A 20,024-nucleotide genomic window follows, 5' to 3' on the forward strand; every position below is an offset into this window, starting at 1 on the left:
GATCGGTTTTCAACCATTTCAACAGTCGTAAAATTGTAAAATAAAACCGCACGGTTTACAAGCTGTTACAAAAACTCTTCCACTCTTCTGCGGCCTTTCCAAAATCAAATCGTGAGCCAAACCCTGCAAATGAGATTTTAGACGATTCTGCCAAATCTGGCATTTTTCAAGCTATTCAACAGCTCTTTTTTTTGGTCCAATCGTGACTTCTCAGCGCTAAGAATGCAACACCGGCTCCCTGAAAGGTTCCAATCTGACTGTTAAATGAAAAACACACGGGTCTGCTATCCAACTGCAAACATGTGTTGCTCCGGAACCTTGGCTTATGTGGAGTGACAATTAAATTATGAGCGCATTAACAGGGAGTGACAAGGAAAAGGAGAACAAAATGTTTCTTCCACCTCAGCACCAACAAACATGAGGATGTCCTTGGAAAAACCTGTCCATGGATCTCCACTCCATTGCAAGAAAACACATGTCTTTGACCCCGGTGCCCCCCCACCAATTAAAAAGCACATAGAAGGCATCTGCCAGGGTTTTTTTTTTTATGGGACGGTTGGGATTTCGGAGCTGGGAACTCCCGTGCACAGAGTCCGTTTTGCAATCATAAACTCTTCCCCATCTGCATGTTGGGACGACCCATCACGCGAGCCCACAAATACGTCAATCAAAACTCAGCAATATTAGGGTCTGAAGGTGGATTCTTCTCAACACATCTCCCACACTTGTGACAGCCGCTTGTCATTAAGCCTCAAAACACAAAAGCTTTGGACGTGTCACATTCCTCCTGCTCAGCATGTGGCTAAAAAGCTTAACATTCTTTGGAAAGTGGGAATATGACTTGAATGCTCCCCTGCGTATCGATAACACTCTGCGGTGACGTCCTCTGCTATTTGTTGGACTTCGAATGTCAGATGAGATCTCAGTCGTGTGGATCAATAGTTGGATTTAGAAGAGTGATTAGATTGATGGGTCGAGAAGAGCACAAAGCTAGAAGATGGATGGACAATCGGATGGATTAGTGAGTGATCAAAAAAATAGTTCTATGAAGGACAATGAGTTGCGGAGTTATTAGATTATGGATGAAGGGAGAGATGTTTAGAAGAACGGATGGAAAAAATGATCAAATGGAAAGATGGGTGGGTGGATGCATGAAAAGCTAAACTGTTGGATGGATGAATGGATGATTGATAGCTAGATGGAAGGATGAAAAGCTAAACCAATGGATGAGTGAATGATAAAAAAGCTAGATGGGGGATGGAAAAGCTAACCCGATGCAGGGATGGATGAATGGTTGGCTGATGAATGGATGATTAATAGCTAGATGGAAAGATGAAAAGCTAAACCAATGGATGAGTGGATATAAAACGTTTTGATGGGTGATGGAAAAGCTACACCGACGAATGAATGGATGGATGCATGGATGGATGATTGATAGCGAGATGGAAGGATGAAAAGCTAACCCAATGGATGAGTGGATGATAAAAAGCTAGATGGGTGATAGAAAACCTAAACTGATGGATGGATGGATGATTGATAGCTAGATGGAAGGATGAAAAGCTAAACCAATGGATGAGTGGATGATAAAAAGCTAGATGGGTGATGGAAAAGCTAAACCGATGAATGGATGGATGGATGGATGAATGGATGACTGAAAGCTAGATGGGTGGATGGATGAAAAGCTAAACCAATGGATGAGTGGAAGACAAAAAGCTCAATGGGTGATGGAAAAGCTAAACCGATGAATGGATGGATGGATGGATGGATGGATGGATGGATGGATGGATGGTTGAAAGCTAGATGGATGGATGAAAAACTAAACCAATGGATAAATAGACAAATGGAAGATGAAACGCCAGATGATGATGAAAAGCTAAAACAATGGATGGGTGGATGAAAAGTTGAACCAATGGATGGATGAAAAGTTAAAGCAATGTATGATGGATGATGGATGAAAGTGAGAAGACAGATGGAACAATAAGAGGAGTTGATGGATGGGTGAACAGATTGGAAGGATGACAAAATGTTAAATGCCTGGATGAATGGATGAAAAATTAGAAGGCTGGAACACTGATTTGATGGATGATTAGACTACAATTAGATATATGGCTAAAATAAGATGAAGTGACTGAGATATAAATTTGATTAGATTGCTGATTAAATGGGCAGATAAATGGGTGGATGACAAATGGATGTTACAAACATTTTTGAAGCAGTATGTGGCGTGTATTTAAGCGAACATACTGAAGTGTGAATATTTCGGATCGCATACCCATTGACCAAAGACCATGTGTTTCGCCATATCACACATAATGACAGTGCAATTGTCAAGCACACAACCCAGAATAATTACCCACAACATGGTTTCCTTCCTAAAAAGGTTGAAAACGGAGGAGCAACTTGTTTCTATTTCGGGACGACAAACACGCATACGTTTTCCGCCTCGACGTTTGGCAGACCTCACAAAAACGACCGTGGAAAAGGAGACGTTTGAGAATCGTCTCAAATGCTATCTAGCATTCAGCAGCTCGTTTTTGCACAAACATTTCAAATGTCACATAAAGAGCTTTAAGTGGTCATGTAGGAGAAATGAAAGTGGCGCTGCCAAGTCGGCGTGTTTGAAACGCTTGCATGGAGAGAATATTACAGGGCCCTCCGCCACCGCCGCCAACACTTACACTGGTGTCAAATTGGAGGCAGGACACCGTAGAACAGCCAAGCTAGCAATTATGGTTTGATGGCGGCGCGGCTCCCAGAAGCGAGCTGGAGCTTGCAATTTCTGTTTGTGTGAGCCGGAGAAAACTCACATAAACACTCAGGCGCACGGAAGGCGGCCGAGAGCAGCTGCCGAGTATCCTTTGGTTTTAGCCAGCATATTTGGACTAATCGACATCTTCAGCCGCAGACGACTTTTGTTTAGAGTCTAGTACACAACTCGCATAATAGAAAACACAAACATAGTGACACATTCTAATTTGTCATGAAAGAGGCAACAGAATGGAAGTTTATGGAGGGAATTTAACAAAGAATTCAAGGGCCTCGCACCAGAACCTTGTGGCACACCGCACATGCTAACAAAAATTGTCAGTGCCTTTGAAAGATTTTCAGGGGTTTACGTATGAACAATTGGCAATAGAAAAGAAACTTACTTTTGGATGGGGATTGAGCTCTCCCACGAAGAGGGAAAACAACACCACCCGCAAAAATGATTAGAATCTCCTCAAAATACATTTTAAAGTAAGTATACCGCAAACTATGATCGCAATATTATTTTAAGCCCAAATAAAAACATTACTCTCAACAATCACTGCCAGCTTTTTGAGCTTGTTAAAAATTGATTTAGAGAGATGCAACAAAGAAATGCGGCGTTAGCTCAATCCATGAACGGCATCATCTTTCTCACGATATCGATGCGGACATGCTCGATTTGCACATTATTTTAGTGCAAAGTGCCTGTCTTGATTCTTAACGTGTTAGCATTTTTTTACCCTCATAATTGATGCTGGAAGCTAATAGCTACTCCCGAAAAAGAAGTTGAATTTAGTTTGTAAATCACTGAAATGATGGACAGATACCAACAGATGGCACAGCTTTTGAGGAAAAGATAAAGATTTCGGCCTCTTTCACACTGAGGGGCAAACGATGTTGAGTTTCGGTGAGGGTTACGTCTCTTTTCAACTCGTCAAGGTTATGCGCCACAATCCAAGGAATACAAAACCTGATGAGCTCCAAGGAGCTGAACAGATTAAGTGAGTCCATACCTACCTGAAAATTAAAAAATAAAAACTCACATACATACATATACGGACGGTTGTCCATACAAACTTTTGTTTTACGCATATTCAGAACAGAGTTGCCTGTAAAACAGATTTTATATTTCGCGCATTTTCTGACCAACACCTTTTTTCCTCTTATACCGTAGTTTATTTGCGCTAATGGGGGCACGGGGCATCCGGGTGTAGGAGTCACGTTATGTACATGTGGAGAAAAGGGTTGTGGGTGATCCAATTGAGCACACATGTTTGTTTTTAGCCTAAATCTGATGCTTTTGTCAAGTTATTTTACAACCAGAGTGTTTAGACGTCATCTTATACATACGCGAACAAATTTCGAACACGCAAAAAAACAGAACGGAATATACCGGCATAATAGCAGACAATGCACCTCCTTTTTGCTTGCTTCACAAAACTCATGTTCTCATCCCAATTTTTTACGCTTTAGTCAACGTCAATTGCCACATTGGGAGCTCTTTTTTTCTGCTGTAAAGAGTCACTTGTTTGAACGTACGCTCCACCTCGTGCCTCGGGCCTCCGAGCTGTTTTCCGCCAAGCGTCTGATCGCCGAAAGTATCCCGTGATTGTCTCTCTTTGACTAAACAAAAGATGTTTTTCCCTCTATTCCCATCGCGCGTCGGGGTTGACAAAGCGCACGGAAAAATGACAACAGCGAGATCCGAATGTGGGGAAATGGTTATAACCCAGAAAGCGTCCAGAGAACCATAATGTACACCCTGGGTCTTTTGACGTTCCTAAGCGCCTGCAATCAGCATAAATACATCCAGACCAAGTGAAATGAGCATCCACTCTCCCACACGCTTGCACTAAAAATACAAGCCGGTATTTATGAGTGCTGAGAGACAAAGTAGAGTGAACTGGAGCCTTCTCTTAATGACACAGAGACATCATCAGGACCAAGACAAATGGGCCTGTTTTCACCCTTGCCTCTAACTGCGGGAGCGTGCAGGAGGGCTGTAATCGGATTTAATAGCACGCTTGCACGCACAGCAGCTGATGCGGACCGTCGAGCCGAGCCCCGGTTGCCAGTCGGCGCCGACCGAGCGTGTGTCAAAGTGCAGGTTTTACCTGACAGCGCATTCTCTGGAGGACAGGACCTGACAGGCCTGCGGGAGATCCAGAGGAACCAGATGTGAGTTTCAGCCGTGTCAAACGGAACATTTGGGGGTGGGGAAGGGGAGAATGGGACCTTGACTGTCAAACTCCATCAAGTCAAGGCTGTAAAGAGAAGAGAAAAAAAACAGTTACTGTCCTTCTCATATTTTGCAACTACGATTAAATATTTACATTCTCATTTAGAAGGGGACAGATGATAATGACCGAATTAGATTTGCACCGATCAACCGGAACAGGATCTGGGGTGGGCTACCTCTTCGGAGGCGCTGCAATGGAGATGGACCAATGAGGCCTGCTTTGGGGGATTTGAGGAACTTCTTCTTTGAAGGCATCTGGATTCTTTCATACTGCTCTATGTAGCACTTGGCATCTATTGCAGACTGTTGAGACTGGGAGGAGTCTCCTCGCACCTGTGGCCCCATCTCAAGGTGTCTTATTTTTCCCCAGATGTTTGATGTCAGATTTTCCTGCCCTTCTGGGAGGTTAGTTCAAGGGATGCCATTGTGGATTTGCGAAACCTTTAGAGACTCTATAGTGATTAATGGCTTAATAAATAAATGGGCTTGCCTTGAGTATAATTATTGTTGTGTAGTTTCAGTCGTTTCTGAAATATGCGGTAAATTAAGTCAACGGAACACAAAAACATCCACAGGAGCAAATTAAATGCAAGCATTCTGTGTTGACCTGACTTATTCCAAAGAATCAGCCCGGCATCTGCTTCCTGCCCCCCTGAAGCTTAAGCCCCATGTAATCGTTCAACACTCGTGGACTTCCTGTCGCCACCCTGCCAACCCGTTCCTCCTTTCCCTCCCACCCACTCCCTTCGCTGCATGGGAATTGTTGACTCACGGTTAAATAAAACACCCCTTCGGGGTCGCAGGCATCCATCTGCGCAGCGGCGACTTGCTGAGCCCCGACCAGTATAACGGAACAAACCCCTGTGGTGTATGGTCAAGATACGTCCACACTTGTGACAACAAACTGGCAAAATAAGCTTTAGAGACACCATGTGCTTGCGTAAAGAGTGTCAGGAGAGTGAGTGAACAACTTTCTAAGGTCGCAATGACTGGTGAACTATTCAAGGAGACACGAGGCAAAAACTAAAGGATGTTACTAGGGTGTACAGACTCGTTCCTCAACCTCATCTGCAAGCTTAGCAGAATCCCGATTTTGATTATTTGAATCAAATGTGTCGGGACAAGAAACCAAAGAATCATGCAGGACACTGCCCCACGAAGACCGAGTTTGGACAAAACAGCTTGTAAAGGGACTAGACTAGTCTCTAGGCCCTTAAGACAAGTTGGTAATTTAATGGCAACTCGAGTCTTCAATGGTTGCTCTGATGTCGCTAAGACGTCTCCTGGGGGCTAGCTGGGTTTCCAAGGAATCGTGGTAAATAAAAACAGTGTTTTTCCCAAAACTTTGGAAGACTTTTTCCAAGTCTCCAGTTGGTCTCTGAGATGCAGCAAAATCCATTTCAGTCCACAACAGAGGAGAATATTTCTGTGAGGACTCTGCAATAACCTCATGATCTACTGGAGACCAAAGAGAAATCACGGAAATGACTCTGCTACTCTGGACAGGGATCAGTGACCAGTGGTTCTTACACTTTTCTCAGTCAGATAAGTAGCCCCAAACCCAAAACTACCTCTGTAATACCTTTACCTAACCCCGAGGGGTACTTGAATCTTTATTGGAGAACCACAATCCCAGACAAGTGATCTTCAAGTGTTTTGTCAGGACCGAAAAACGGGTGAGGAAGTAATTCTAGGTCGGTCGCAAACAGGTAGCAACATTTTTCAGGGGCTCCATCCATCCAGTCACTGCGATGTGACTGTGTGCTAAGCCATGAAAGGGGGAAGAATAAAGGACGGCAAAAGATTTTTAGGACCGCAGTGGCCAATCTACCGTACAGTTGATCCACACTTGCAACCAAACTGGAGACAACATTCGTTTACTCCGTTCGCAAGCAGGAGAAATCATTCCTTGAAAGAACAAAACCTGATGTGACCTTTGCTCTTTTGATCAGGAAAAGCAAGACTGGAACATCTGCTTTGTCGGGCTGCATGACTTTTCAAATCCATTTGTCTGTCGCCCTCACCGTCTTTGTGCACAACCAGAACCCTTTTCCAGGTTGAAAGCAGTTAATGATTTACGCCTCTTCCACATGAGAAACGGGGGCAAGAGCAGACTCGCACAGGACGCATCTCATCTTTTCCAGAATATCGTGAGCTAATGTTTCCCCCGGGCGCCGTCAGGTGATATATTTACACCGGTCAAACAGAGAGCTCCTGTGATGGTGATTCATCGGATATGTTTCGATTTTTTGCACGATTGCGGCAAATAGCGCTGCGGTTCGTGTCAAATAAGAATACAAGCCAATAGGGAAGGGCTGTTACACCACTTGTAGTCACGTTAGAGCGACGTTGTATTTTCTTTAAGGCTGGAATATGAAAGAAAAGCTGGTTTGACTTGAAGCTATCAAATTCTTACACCCAAGTCCCATAATTAGACGTTTTGGGTCCAATTGACAAATGTAATTGTGATACTACGCTATCTTGAATACTGAAATTATGGTGAAATATGATGATTGGTATCTTCCACTAGACATTAGTGCCAAAGTGTGTTAGGCTGATTGTTAACCCTGAATGTTTGGAGCTACAGTGTACAATCATGATCTAACTTGTTGGACAGACAAAATGGAAGTAAGGTTGAGGGTTTAGTAATTCTTGATAGTCCCTATTTCATCAATGCGTCATTATTGGTCTGATATATTTTTTTCCCCAAGACAAACCTGATTGTAATCTTTGAAGTGGGCATTTAACACATTTTTGCTGGTCAGTCATTTATCATTTTATCATTTATCGTTCTTCTGCACCTTAGGCCACATTCCGGTGATTGTTGATCCGCCATTTTCTTTAAATCGAATCTAACTGTGAATCGGCAGTCCGTTGGTTCGTGGTTTTGTTTTACTTCCGCTACAATCATCACTTTGTGACCATCATAAATTTACATTTTTGCTGATCATCATTCTTCTTCTACCCTTCCCTCAGTCAGTCTACCATTTTTTTCAAGCTGAACTTAATTGTCTGTCGTTTTATTTTACCCATATCAATAATAAAAACGATGGATGGAATCTAACTCGCCATCAGTGCTTATTTAGTCTTTTTTTTTAAATCATCATTTGTCTGCAAAATTGGTGCCCTAATCCTGTTAAAGCAATTATTGCTGTACAGCGGGGATTTTATATGTTGCACATCAGAACAACACTGAGTGTCAGAAGCCACTAAATCTCATCTGAAATAAGAAAAACACAACAGCTATGAAGTCAAGAAATATTTCATTGTCACACTCAATACAATAGAGCTTGCAGGGTCCAACAAAATGGTTTCCAGAACGATAGTTGACCTTCAGTTTTTTCAGATTTTTGAGTGGTGTGTTTTTCCAGACGTCAAGGTCCCCAAGCATAGCCCCTTCTAACATTACTAGTGTATAAAAAAAAAAAAAAAGCTGAGTTGGAAAATTGGTTTCGCATGACAAAAGGCATATTTCTTGGCCCGAACGCGATCTCTCAGTTTGCATTTTGCTTATCTGATTTCCTGGTCTGCTTTTAATCAACACACAGTAACTTTCAATAAAATGAAACGGAAAATTCAGTTTGGATCACATGGGATGGTTTTTTTTTTGTTGTTGTTGTTTTTTTACAAGACAGTGGTTGGCTAGGGAGATGATCTATGGACATCAACGTTGCGGGGAGTAATAGTCACGGCTCGAATGTGAACTTGAGCGATTTCTAAAACACACTTTTGGCGCTTGGAGTAGAAAGCAAATGTTTTTCGCAGGCACGATGAGCGCTTACTTCATATTCTGCAGGCCTCCTGACGCCGGCCTGGAGGCGAACGCAAGCCTGCCTCCCATCTGCCTCCACTCTTATCTATCGTCTTGTCGGTGTGTTTACACGGTGATGGAAATGATTTATCCAACCTTTATATATCAAGGTAACACACCGGAGAATATTCCCATTTACTAAAAAAAACAAAACAAAGGTTCGGTCACGTGACGTGACAGAACCGTGATTGGTCGTCGTTTTCAGTACACGGCAAGTAGAGAACATGTTTTCAAAAAGGTGCTGATCATACAAGAAACATACTGTATTTTCCGCACTATATGGCGCACCGGATTATAAGGCGCACCCTCAATTAATGACATATTTTCAAACCTTTTCCATGTATAAGGCGCACCGGATTATAAGGCGCACCCTCAATTGATGACATATTTTCAAACTTTTTCAATCACAATATAGTCATACTCAAAGTAATAACAATAATAACTCAAATACTAACTCTAAACTCTCAATAGCATAATAACAATGTCAATATGACCAACCTTGCTCAACTGAAAACACACAAAAGAAACAGGTTAAGCTTACTTTATCACTTCATTCCCCATCGACAAATCCCAATCTCAATATCAATCCATATATAAGGCGCACCTGATTATAAGGCGCACCCTCAATTAATGACATATTTTCAAACTTTTTCAGTCACAATATAGTCATACTCAAAGTAATAACAATAATAACTCAAATAATAACTCTAAACTCTCAATAGCATAATAACTCAATGTCAGTATGAGCAACATTGTTCAACTGTAAACACACAAAAGAAACAGGTAAAATTTATCAATTTATTCCCCATCTACGAATCCCAATCTCAATATCGATCAATATATAAGGCGCACCTGATTATAAGACGCACCATCAGCTTTAAAAAAATTAAAAAAGGCTTTTGGGTGTGCCTTATAGTGCGGAAAATACGGTATCTTGGTTTTTAAATTAATTGCAGACAAAATAGTAAAGTTTTCCGGCTAAAAATTCCTGGACAAGAGAGTGAGGGTTGGTGGTATGCTTGGTTAACAGAAACTATGATTGCAATGTTTTGGGGTGTGCTATGGAGTGGATGTGGTTGTAGACTGCCACCCATCCAGTCACTGGTTAGCTAATTTGTGTGTGTGTGTGTGTGTGTGTGTGTTCAATTGTCATATTTGGGAACAGACCACTTGGTGAAAATTGTCATTGTGCTTTTCTTTGTTTGCTGTAATGCGCTGAAAACGCAATGTCAAACTCTGGTTTCGGGTTTTTTATGGAAAGTCTTGAACGCCCTAGCGAGAAAATCTTTTGAAGCACAACATAGTTTTATTCTGTACGTCATGCTTCAAAACATTTACTTTCATAGATAATACGAAGAATTACGACAAGTGTGGGTTTACTCACTTGAGGGATTGTTGAGCAATGATGAGAAGTGTTTTAACGTCAACTCAGAGATTGACATTCCATCGCTGCAGCTGCGGCGGGTTTGATTCCACGCGAGGGACGTCTTTCTCACACTTTTGTGTCCCGAGGCCTGAAACGCGAGGATGATGCAGGTGTTTAAAAATGGGAAATTAAATGCAACATTCGGAAAGCGTTCCGAGCGGATCGAACATTCCTCAAAGGACGTTCCAAGCGAAATGTTCAACGTTCAAAACTGATGGGAAATGGTAGTAATAATAATAATAATATAGGTATATACGTGTATGTGTGTCTTCAAGAGTTCTAGCTTAGTGAGTGTGAGCATCTGGATATGAGACGTGGCCTACAGCAGTTCCTTGAAAGTGTTTTTGTTTTTTATTTGAGCAGATTTTGTCTCTTTTAAGAAAACTTTTTTAACAGTCCGAACTTTAAATCCCAGATAGTTATATCTTAAAAAAAAAAGTTTGTCTGGATATAGCTGGAAATAAATAAATTAACTACCAAAGTACTCATTACTTTATAATATTTGGTAATCAATGACTTTGGTACCTAATGGACTTAAAAATCTACAGCTTACTCAGTATTTAATTACTTTAATAACTAAAGTAATCAATTACTTTCTCACGTAAGAACCGAAAGTAATCATTTAGTATCCAAATCATGAATTCTTAATGAGTCATCCCTTCGACAAAAACCTTCAAGAATAGATACAGTATAGGTATCGGATTGGTGATTGATTAGCGGTTATTTTATAGCTAAATTTGCCCTAAAACTCCCAATCGTGTAAATTGTACTTGTCAATGACATTTTTCAAGAGGGATGAAAAGGAAAATGATCTGGTGCTGTTCCACTGTAAATTTGAAGCATGGAAACAAGTCACCTGACGCTCAACCACCAGGAGATGGCAGTGATGTACTATTTCCTTTTAACTCATTTAATGCCAGGGACGTGTTCTCACGTTTTTTTTTTTAAGGATCTAGGATTGAATGTCTGGACTCTTAAAAACCGTGAAAATACGTCCCTGGCATTGAATGAGTTCAAGAAATTTCTGGGTTATGGTGAACATACTCTTGTTCACCTGCCTATTATAAGAATTCATTTATTTTTACTTCCGTAAATTGCTAAAGTTGGGATAAATTGATTTGCGCCGATCAATGTGCCAAACTGCAAACCCCCCATTTTTTTTGTGGTGGGGGGGGGCGCTTGCAAATTTGTAGACTAAACTCATTGTCCTCTCTGCATTCTTAAGTCCAAGTGACTCATGATCGTGTCACCCAGCACCCAGAAATAGACTTTGCTCATGTTTGGTATCGCAGCTGATGTTTATACTGGCATCCCAGTCAGCGAGTTCACGCTAGGACGTAGCCAAGGAGAAAACAAACCAGCGGAGGATCTCAAAGTCTTGGATTTTAAGTGCGGGACTTAAAAAGATTACACATGCAAGTGTGTATGGGGAACAATAAACATGACTGGAGGGAGCAGCACGTCGAAGGGTAAACACAGAGGACACTTTAGATTCAGCTGCATAAACAGCGCCGCTCTCCACATTCTCCTGCTTGCAAGCGCCCATGGAAAGAGAACCGCCATGACGGCGAAACATGTCCAACAAAAATTTAGCCCAGGTCACCAGTCTGGTATCATTATTTGCAATTTCAGTGATGCTCAAATCATGTTTCTGTATTGAAATGAATGGAAACGCCATTAATCCGTTCCAGTTGACCCCCTCCAAAAAAAAGACATGTTTTTATTTGACTTCTTTTATTTGATTTTTACTTTATTTAAATGACTAAATATGAAAATGAAATTAAATACCGGCCAAGTAAAAATGAAGTTTTTACGTAAATATCCATCATTGGTAGGCAATGTGTTTGAGTACTTTTTAATGCCGTGACCGGAAATGTGCGTGTGTGTGTGTGTGTGTGTGTGTGTGTGTGTGTGTGTGTGTGGGGGGGGGGGGTTCTTTTCAAATTGAGAGCAAATCAATTGGAACATGAAGAAGGTTCTAGAACATGCTAAATGGTGTTATAATGACACAGGCGCATTGTCAGATGAATAAAATGAACTAGAAATATAGCAACAAATGTAGTTTATGTAAATGTAAGTTTGTCTGACACGAATGGCACAGGACTCTTTTCACGTCATTTTTCCCACCCCGTACAATGATTTAAAGCAGTGGTCTTCAAACTATGGCCCGCAGGCCGGATAATTTTGTCTGGTCTCCTGAACAAAACCAGAGATTAATTGTATTTTTTTTTTTTTTCCAACCTAGGCACATGATTTGAGATTTTTGAGATTATGAATAAAAAAGTCAGCTTAGTTTTTCGCCTTGAGTGAAACATTTTCCATGGTCTTTTTTTAGGAAAACAATCCAAAAGTCTTATTTGGTCATTATTTATTTCAGAAAAGAGTTTTATTTCATTAATAGTGTTATTATTTTCAGATTTGTTTTTCTTCTGATCAAGATTCCAACATCTACTCCAGCACTTATGACCTCAAGTTGAGTTTTTTTTTTTTCTTTTCAAGGACCAAGTAGCTCTTTGGTGTCCAAACTCAATTAAGAGAGGAAGAGATGCTATCTGCGTAGTATTCAGACTTCTGAAACAACGTCTTTATCCGTGTTGTTTCAGTACACAGCGCCATGCGTCACTTCCAGCATTTTTTTTTTTTTTTGTATACATTCTCCCTAAATCATTATCTGGAGGAAAATAGTAGCCAGTCAAACATTTGACCACTGGCCGTGTGAAGGCTCAAGGCTAGTTCAAACCTGTGAAGCATCAGTGTCAAAGCAGATGGTTTTATGCGCCACATGCTTCTTATTAGCTATACGGAACATTTTGTCAACATGAGCGCAAGGACTGATAGTAGACGGCGGATTTGAATGCAGCAGCTGCGGAATGTAAACAAAGCATATCTGACAAACCCAAAGTATGCGCTATCTTATCACAACCGCATTACGGCATGGATTTGCATTCCATGAAAAAACTTTAATTAACTTTAAAATTATACAGTTAAAATTTTGGGAAAAAATTGCTGTTTTTACGATAAAATACCAGCAACTTGGTTGCACATTTGCGGTAAAAAATTGTATTGATGCCGTTGAATTATAAAATGTACTGTGTGTATGTATATATATATATATATATATATATATATATATATATATATATATATACACACACACACGGTATTTTCCGCACTATAAGGCGCACCTAAAAGCCTTTTTTTTTTTTTTTTAAATCTGATGGTGCGCCTTATAATCCAGTGCGCCTTATATATGGATCATTATTGGGAGGATTCGTAGATGGGGAATAAATGGATAAATTTGACCTGTTTCTTTTGTGTGTTTACAGCAGAACAACGTTGCTCATATTGACATTGAGTTATTATGCTATTCAGAGTTTAGAGTTATTATTTGAGTTATTATTGTTATTACTTTGAGTATTACGATATTGTGAATGCACTAGAGGAAAAGTTCCCTGATGTAAATGTTGCACTACATGTTACACCTTGCTGTGAAAAGACAAACTGTCACTGAAATACTAATAAAATAAAACATAAGACAGTTGTTTATTCATTTTGGGAGTAAATGGAGTTGTCGGAAAGCTGGTTTGTAATCTACTAATAAAGTTTGACTGCTTCTACTGTTGCGCCATATATATGGAAAAGGTTATAAAATATAATTGGGGGTGCGCCTTATAATCCGATACATACACACATATATACATACACACATATAAACATATATATACACACACACACATTATATATATATATATATATATATATATATATATATATATTATATATATATACATGAGAAATGAGGTTTTCTGAAAGTGTGATGCGTGTTTCTGCCAATTCTGTTGTTTAATTTGCCTCTCACACGCTTTGAGGTCTGAACTAAGAAAATCCGACTTTTGACTTTCTTCTGATGTTGTTTGTTGTGAGCCAGTCGAGGTTTAAAAAACTTAAGCCGAGGGGGAAACGCTAGCGTGTGAAGTTCGCGACTCCTTTGATCTCCTCAAGGGTTCATTCAAGGTCACAAGAGGTCGTCGGCGGCTGCTCTTGTCGCGAGCGAATTTTGGACGTGTTGAAAATTTCAACCGATACACACGAGCTCTCGCGTCTACCTCAAAGAAACCCAAAAGCCTTTTTGTCCACTCACAATTGAAAGCAGCACAATACAAAATATGGTTCATCCGAAGAAGAACATAATATATACTGACAACAGACTTCCAGTATGCTTTTCTTGTCAAAGCTCCCCCACACGCAAATATAAAACAGCCTAACCAAAGCAGAAACCCAAATGGGACGTGGCCCAAGCCCCAGTGCAGAGGAATTCACAAGCAGTACTTTGGTCCTAGACGTGTAGAATCTTGGCACCGCCGCCGGAGTTATGCTTGGCTCTAAATACGCTAAGTGGCACCCCGCCCATGCCGGACCACAAGAATTGCAGCCCACATGGGGCGTTTGTCGCCCCGGCGCGTACCGGGCCGGACCGCCGCCACCGTGGACGCGGGAAGCCAAGTCAGTTGGCCCCGGGAAGCTTTTAATGAGCACGTCTCAAGTGCATCCCGGCCTCGGGTGCCATGCAAAAAATAGACCTTTCAGTCCGGATTGCAGGTTGCGGCCCGTCGCCCCGTCTCGTTATTATTACACAAAAGCGTAAACAGCAATTTCATCATGGCTGGCAGTTGTCAGTTTGGGTGGCGCGGCAAAGGTTTTTCCCCAGACTTCACAGGGGGCTTTTGTAGACCACAAATTGCAGGAGACAATCAGAGATGTGAGATTAGAAGGGACGCGCAAACGCGCTTTGATTGGAGGAAATATTTACTACAAGCAGACCCCAAGCGGGTCACCCACACCAAAGAGCGTTTGACGGCTGTTTGCCATCAGCGGAGCGGGGGTGGCGCGCGTAGCGTTTTTGCTAACGTGGATTTGTTTAGCGGAGAAGTAAACGTCAAGTTTGCTCAGATGATTTATGGACTGAAAGTCAGTCAAAAATCGCATAAGAGGGTAAAGTAAAGTAACACAAGTGAAGCTTGAACCGTACGAAATGATCGAAAAAAAAGCAGGTTTTGACCCGAAAAATTGTATTGAAATCATTCACTGCAATTAACTCTTTTGATGCCAGGCATTTGAAACGAAACGAAAACAGAACCTGAAAAACAAAAAAACGTTTTTAACCCATTCACAAAAAAAGTAGTTGAATTCATTCATTCAATACCAAAGACGTATTTTTACGTTTCTTTGTTATATGATTATTGAAAAAAGGTGTAGAAAGAAAGCTACCAAATCTGACTCCTCATTGGTGACTTTTTTTTTTTTTTTTTTTTACTTTGTAGTCTTCTCAAAGAACGTAACTTGAGTGGGGGGGGTGCATTTTTTTTTTAATTACATTTTTCCAATAAGCAGTTGAGCAAAATTTTAATGTAAAACTATACATAAACATCCATTTTTGACTGTTTTTGTGTCTCCTCGCCTAGTTTGGTAGAGAGGCTAGCAAGCTTTAATTAACGCTTTAAAAAATTAAAAGTAAATCTCCAAAAACAAAACGTAAACAATGACAGCCCTACATAAAAGAAACAGACTAAAACTAATAAAAAAAAAAAATCAAACAAACCTAAACTTAAAAAAACAAAACAAAAAAAACAAACTTTGAAAAGTGAATAAAAACCAGACCCAATGTAAGAAAACTGAAAACAAAACGGATGAAAAATCCAAACCAAGCAAACCTTGATTGACATGACGCAAAAATATCAGGTCGCTTGCTGGCGCCTACAACATTCTTGTCAGTCGGATTAGACAACATCAATTCCGACAAACCGCCAGAAGCTGTCTGCCGGCTTCCTCCGCCAACCCTTCTACCCCCAGGCAAGGACTTTTTTGGGTTCCTGGGATCTCCTCGAATAGACGCGGGGTTTTCCCACATCACAGCCCGTCGTCGGATTTAATTCATTTTTACGACTCTACATCCGGGACGCTCCTTTGATCGGGAGGAAACCTCTGAAGATGAAGGCTCTGGAGGTCATGTGATTCGGAATTTGATGAGAACGTCTGAGATAACGCAGCTTAAGTTGCACATTTCAAAATTCAACCGAGCTTTTTAGATTGCGTGTCAAATATAAAACGGATATTGAAATAAAAGATTTTGTACTGATTTACATGTCTTGGACTTACAAAGTTAAATACAACTGAACTGGGATCTTTTCTGGCTCACCTGTAAAATTTCATAGCGGCTTGTACCCTTTCAGCGGAACATATAAAACTGACAAGGTCCTTGATTTTCTGCCGTCTTTGATTCCCTTGACTCGAAACCTTTCACACAAATACCCTATAGCAAATGAAACGCAAAACAATAATGGATTCTGCAGAACCACCACCGCAACCTTTTTTTGGACATGAAAACGACAGTAATCGTCTGCCAATCAGTTTTGGAAGAGCTTCAACAGAGCTTCTGAGTCCATTTCCAACACATCCACCCCCCCGTTTGGAATCCTCCCCCGTACCTGCGAGGCCAGTCTCGCATTTTCTGTTGAAACCATCGAAGTCCAGAAGTTAGCTAATAGACTGTTGGTGACGGACAGGCACTAGACCTTTTGAGTCCAGGTTTTTCCCTGCTGACCATGGCGCTCGCTACTTCTGGGGTCAGACGGACACCCCATAGAATCTAGGTCCTGTTTTTCTCCCTAGAGTAAATACGCGCAGGGTCAAAGTTCTTTGCAAACAAACATAACAGGAGGGTTAACATAAGTGGATGAAATTTAACGTGCAACAGTTTTTTTCGGTAAATGTTACTATGGTTATATTTAGGTTTAGGAAATAATCCGAAGCTTGGCAAAACTTTTTTTTCCCAACACAATATTCGTCACAATATTCTTTTTCTGATGTATTGTTTTAATTGTCATCTGGGTGAAACCCAAAACTGCGTTTTTTTTTGGGGGGGGGTCATTTTCTGTGGCCGAAATTTTGGTGAGTTCCTAGTATAGAGCCTTACGATAAATTCCGTACTGAATGGGCGCCTTGTGAATAAAATTGACTTGATAGCGCTGAGTAGGCACAGCTAAGAGTTATTACAACCCGCAATGACAGCAGTTTTTTTTCCTCCTCTGCCCACAGATGGCAGGAATGTACATCAATTCACTTAAATCAGGATTTGTTTTTGCTGCAAGACCAGCAAATGCTCAGAATAGAGATGAGCGGCCACACAATGAATCTTCCATATTTGTACCCTTCAGCAGTTTTGGGGTCATTTTCTTCCAAAACATTCTCACAGTATTTTAGCCGAGGGATGCCACACTCCTGGTTGTGTTTTTTTTTTTTGACATGTCTGGGTGAAATTTCAGCTCCCTAAGTGTCTTTTTTTTTCCCAATGCTTTCCCTTTGATGTGAAAGACATACTGGACAAAATACCGCGGTTATATAACGATGTTTTTGAATGCCATTATATATATATATATATATATATATATATATATTAGTGCTGTCAGGCTATTAAAACATTGACAGAAATATTGAAATTTCCATTAATTATCATGTTTAACAATTTTTTATCTCATATATATATATATATATATATATATATATATATATATATATATATATATATATATATATGTTAAAAAAGAAAAAAGTTGTGTCTAAAAATGGCTGTTATTAAAAAGAGTTGATTACAGAGAAAATAATTACTTTTTACTGCTTTTAGAGCCAGTCTAGAAAGGCCAGGAAGTCCTCCACTGAGTCGAGGGGCACTCCTACAAGACACGGACACCAGCAGTCTCAGCATTTACTGTGGCAGGGAAATATTTATATTATATTGCAACAATAACATGACTTTGTTCTTTGCGTGCCCTTCGAACATTTGCTACGCGCAAGTTAAAACCAACAGCCTGACTGATGCAACTGCTCTTGAAAAACTTTTCTTCTCATCAACGTCAAGTATCATTTCTACTCTAAATAGAAGTTCAAGTGAATTGCATTCAGGCTCCCACATGTCTAATAACGTGGAATGTTTGGAATATTTTTCCAATCAAAGAATGGGAAATCAAAATCCCATTTTGGGAGAAAACACAGCTGCTCTGTTTCCCGGGACGGCAGACTGAAGAAAAACATCAGCAGCTCTGTCATATCCACGCCTGCCAACCATCAGTCCACCCCTGTCGGAAACGCTTGGCTACACACGTCTCCTTGTTCGGCTAGCGGCGGCTCGCCGACATGCCGAACAAGAGCTCCTATTGACAAATTTGACGGGGTCGCCCTCCTGACCGCAGGAGCAGATGTTCAAGGTTAGCAGGCACACTTGTCCTGATGTTTCTTTTTCTGCTTCTGACTCACATACTGAGGGGAGTGAGGACAAAAAAAATCAGTCATTCCCCATAATCCAAAATAACCAAGACATCTTTTCTCCAGAGTATGAAGAAATGACTACATTCTCTAGGGTCAGAAACAATTTTGATCTTTTGAAGACTTTTGATCTCCAGATGCCTCAAAAAGAAAAAGAGATCCAAAAATCAGGTCCACACAAATCTTAAAGAGTCAATTCCCTAGGGCACTTAACACATAACTCTATTCTGTAAAATCAACTCCGGATTCGTTTTTATTTCGGACCATGTTGTAGTTAGACTTACAATGACTGTTAAAGCAAATAAATTTGAAGTATGATTGTCATACATTTACCCAGCTTTGAAATCAGAGGCCAGTGAAAACTGTCCAAAAAGGGAATTAGTCGGAAAAAATGGTTCCTAAAACTTGAAGACAAGTTCCACGTCCACTTTTTTTTCGTTATCGGCAAAAAAAGGAAGACGCAGTATTTGCGTCCAAAATGCAAAACGAGTCCCGAATTATGATCAAAACAGCTGTTTTTCTACTCAGCTCCTTGTAAGTCGACTGTGAGCGCACTTTTAGCCAACACAACATATCGCCAGTAATGTATCGTAGTCAATTTGACTATCCTGTGAATCTCATTTGAGTAAGACAACTATATTTCATATTTGGTATATAAACTGCATATGACATTTTGGAGTGAAATCTCAACCACAAAGAATTGAACTCTAATGGATATTACATGTCACTAATGTATATTTTAGTAGTTCAGCTCACAGCGTTGTTTTTTTTTTTTAAGTGTGTAAGATTTAGACCATTTTTCATTACGGCCAGCAGGAGGTGCTGCAGGTACTTCATTTGCCATTGTCGTTAAAACAAATATGGCCACCTCCCATGTCATATAATTTAATGATAACTAGACCTATGATCATATTTAAACATATGGTTGGACATTAAGAACACATTCGTTTGCTAGTTTTTGCAATTAACAATCATTTAATTTATTCAATTTTAAAGAAAAACGGTCTAAATCTTACACACTGTGGCTTTAAGTAACTAAAAATAATGGTTTTGCAATACACTTTTGTGCAAGATGGAATTTCTTCCAATGAATTGAAATCGTATTGTATAGTAATAGTGTAGTATTGTAATAGTGGAATTACCGATATGAATGTCCTTGTTTGGGCTGATCTTGATGTTTTTTTTTTTGGTCATCCAGCTGGATGTCTGTCATTGGAATGCACAAAAAGATCTCCATGGGGAATTATGCAACAACGTTGCAGATGTGTGACGTACTGTAATCATGCAATGGAATTAAGTATGCTTCTCTTCAAGGGCCAGCTGCAATCAAATTAAAAAAAAAGACAAAATATTAGCATGCGCTCCACACCAATAAAAAAATGCACAAAAATGTATGGCCGGCATCAGGAGAAATCCCTAAGTACTCAAAAGATAGTGTCACTCCTGGACTAGTTCATAATTTAAGAAATTCCGCCGCCTGC

At 40.3% G+C, this 20,024-nt stretch overlaps 1 protein-coding gene across 3 annotated transcripts in view; it reads right to left on the reverse strand.

Moving 5' to 3' along the window:
* The window catches only part of eva1ba (eva-1 homolog Ba (C. elegans)), a 43,924-nt gene extending 24,069 nt beyond the window's left edge, over nucleotides 1-19,855 (reverse strand). Inside the window, exons 1-3 of one of the 3 annotated variants that reach the window (XM_088411981.1) lie at nucleotides 19,686-19,855; nucleotides 10,183-10,312; nucleotides 4,863-5,012 (exon numbers count right to left, since the gene is read on the reverse strand). The gene's annotated coding sequence lies outside the window, so the exon portion shown is untranslated. Of the gene's footprint in view, nucleotides 1-4,862; nucleotides 5,013-10,182; nucleotides 10,313-15,935; nucleotides 16,044-16,420; nucleotides 16,436-19,685 lie in introns of those variants that run through there. The other 2 variants (XM_088411983.1, XM_088411982.1) reach the window with 2 other exon arrangements.
* Nucleotides 19,856-20,024: the final 169 nt, after the last annotated feature.

This window comes from Hippichthys cyanospilos, chromosome 3 (assembly GCF_059441005.1).
Source record: "Hippichthys cyanospilos isolate Australia breed blue-spotted pipefish chromosome 3, RoL_Hcya_1.0, whole genome shotgun sequence".
NCBI classification, from domain to species: Eukaryota; Metazoa; Chordata; class Actinopteri; order Syngnathiformes; family Syngnathidae; genus Hippichthys; species Hippichthys cyanospilos.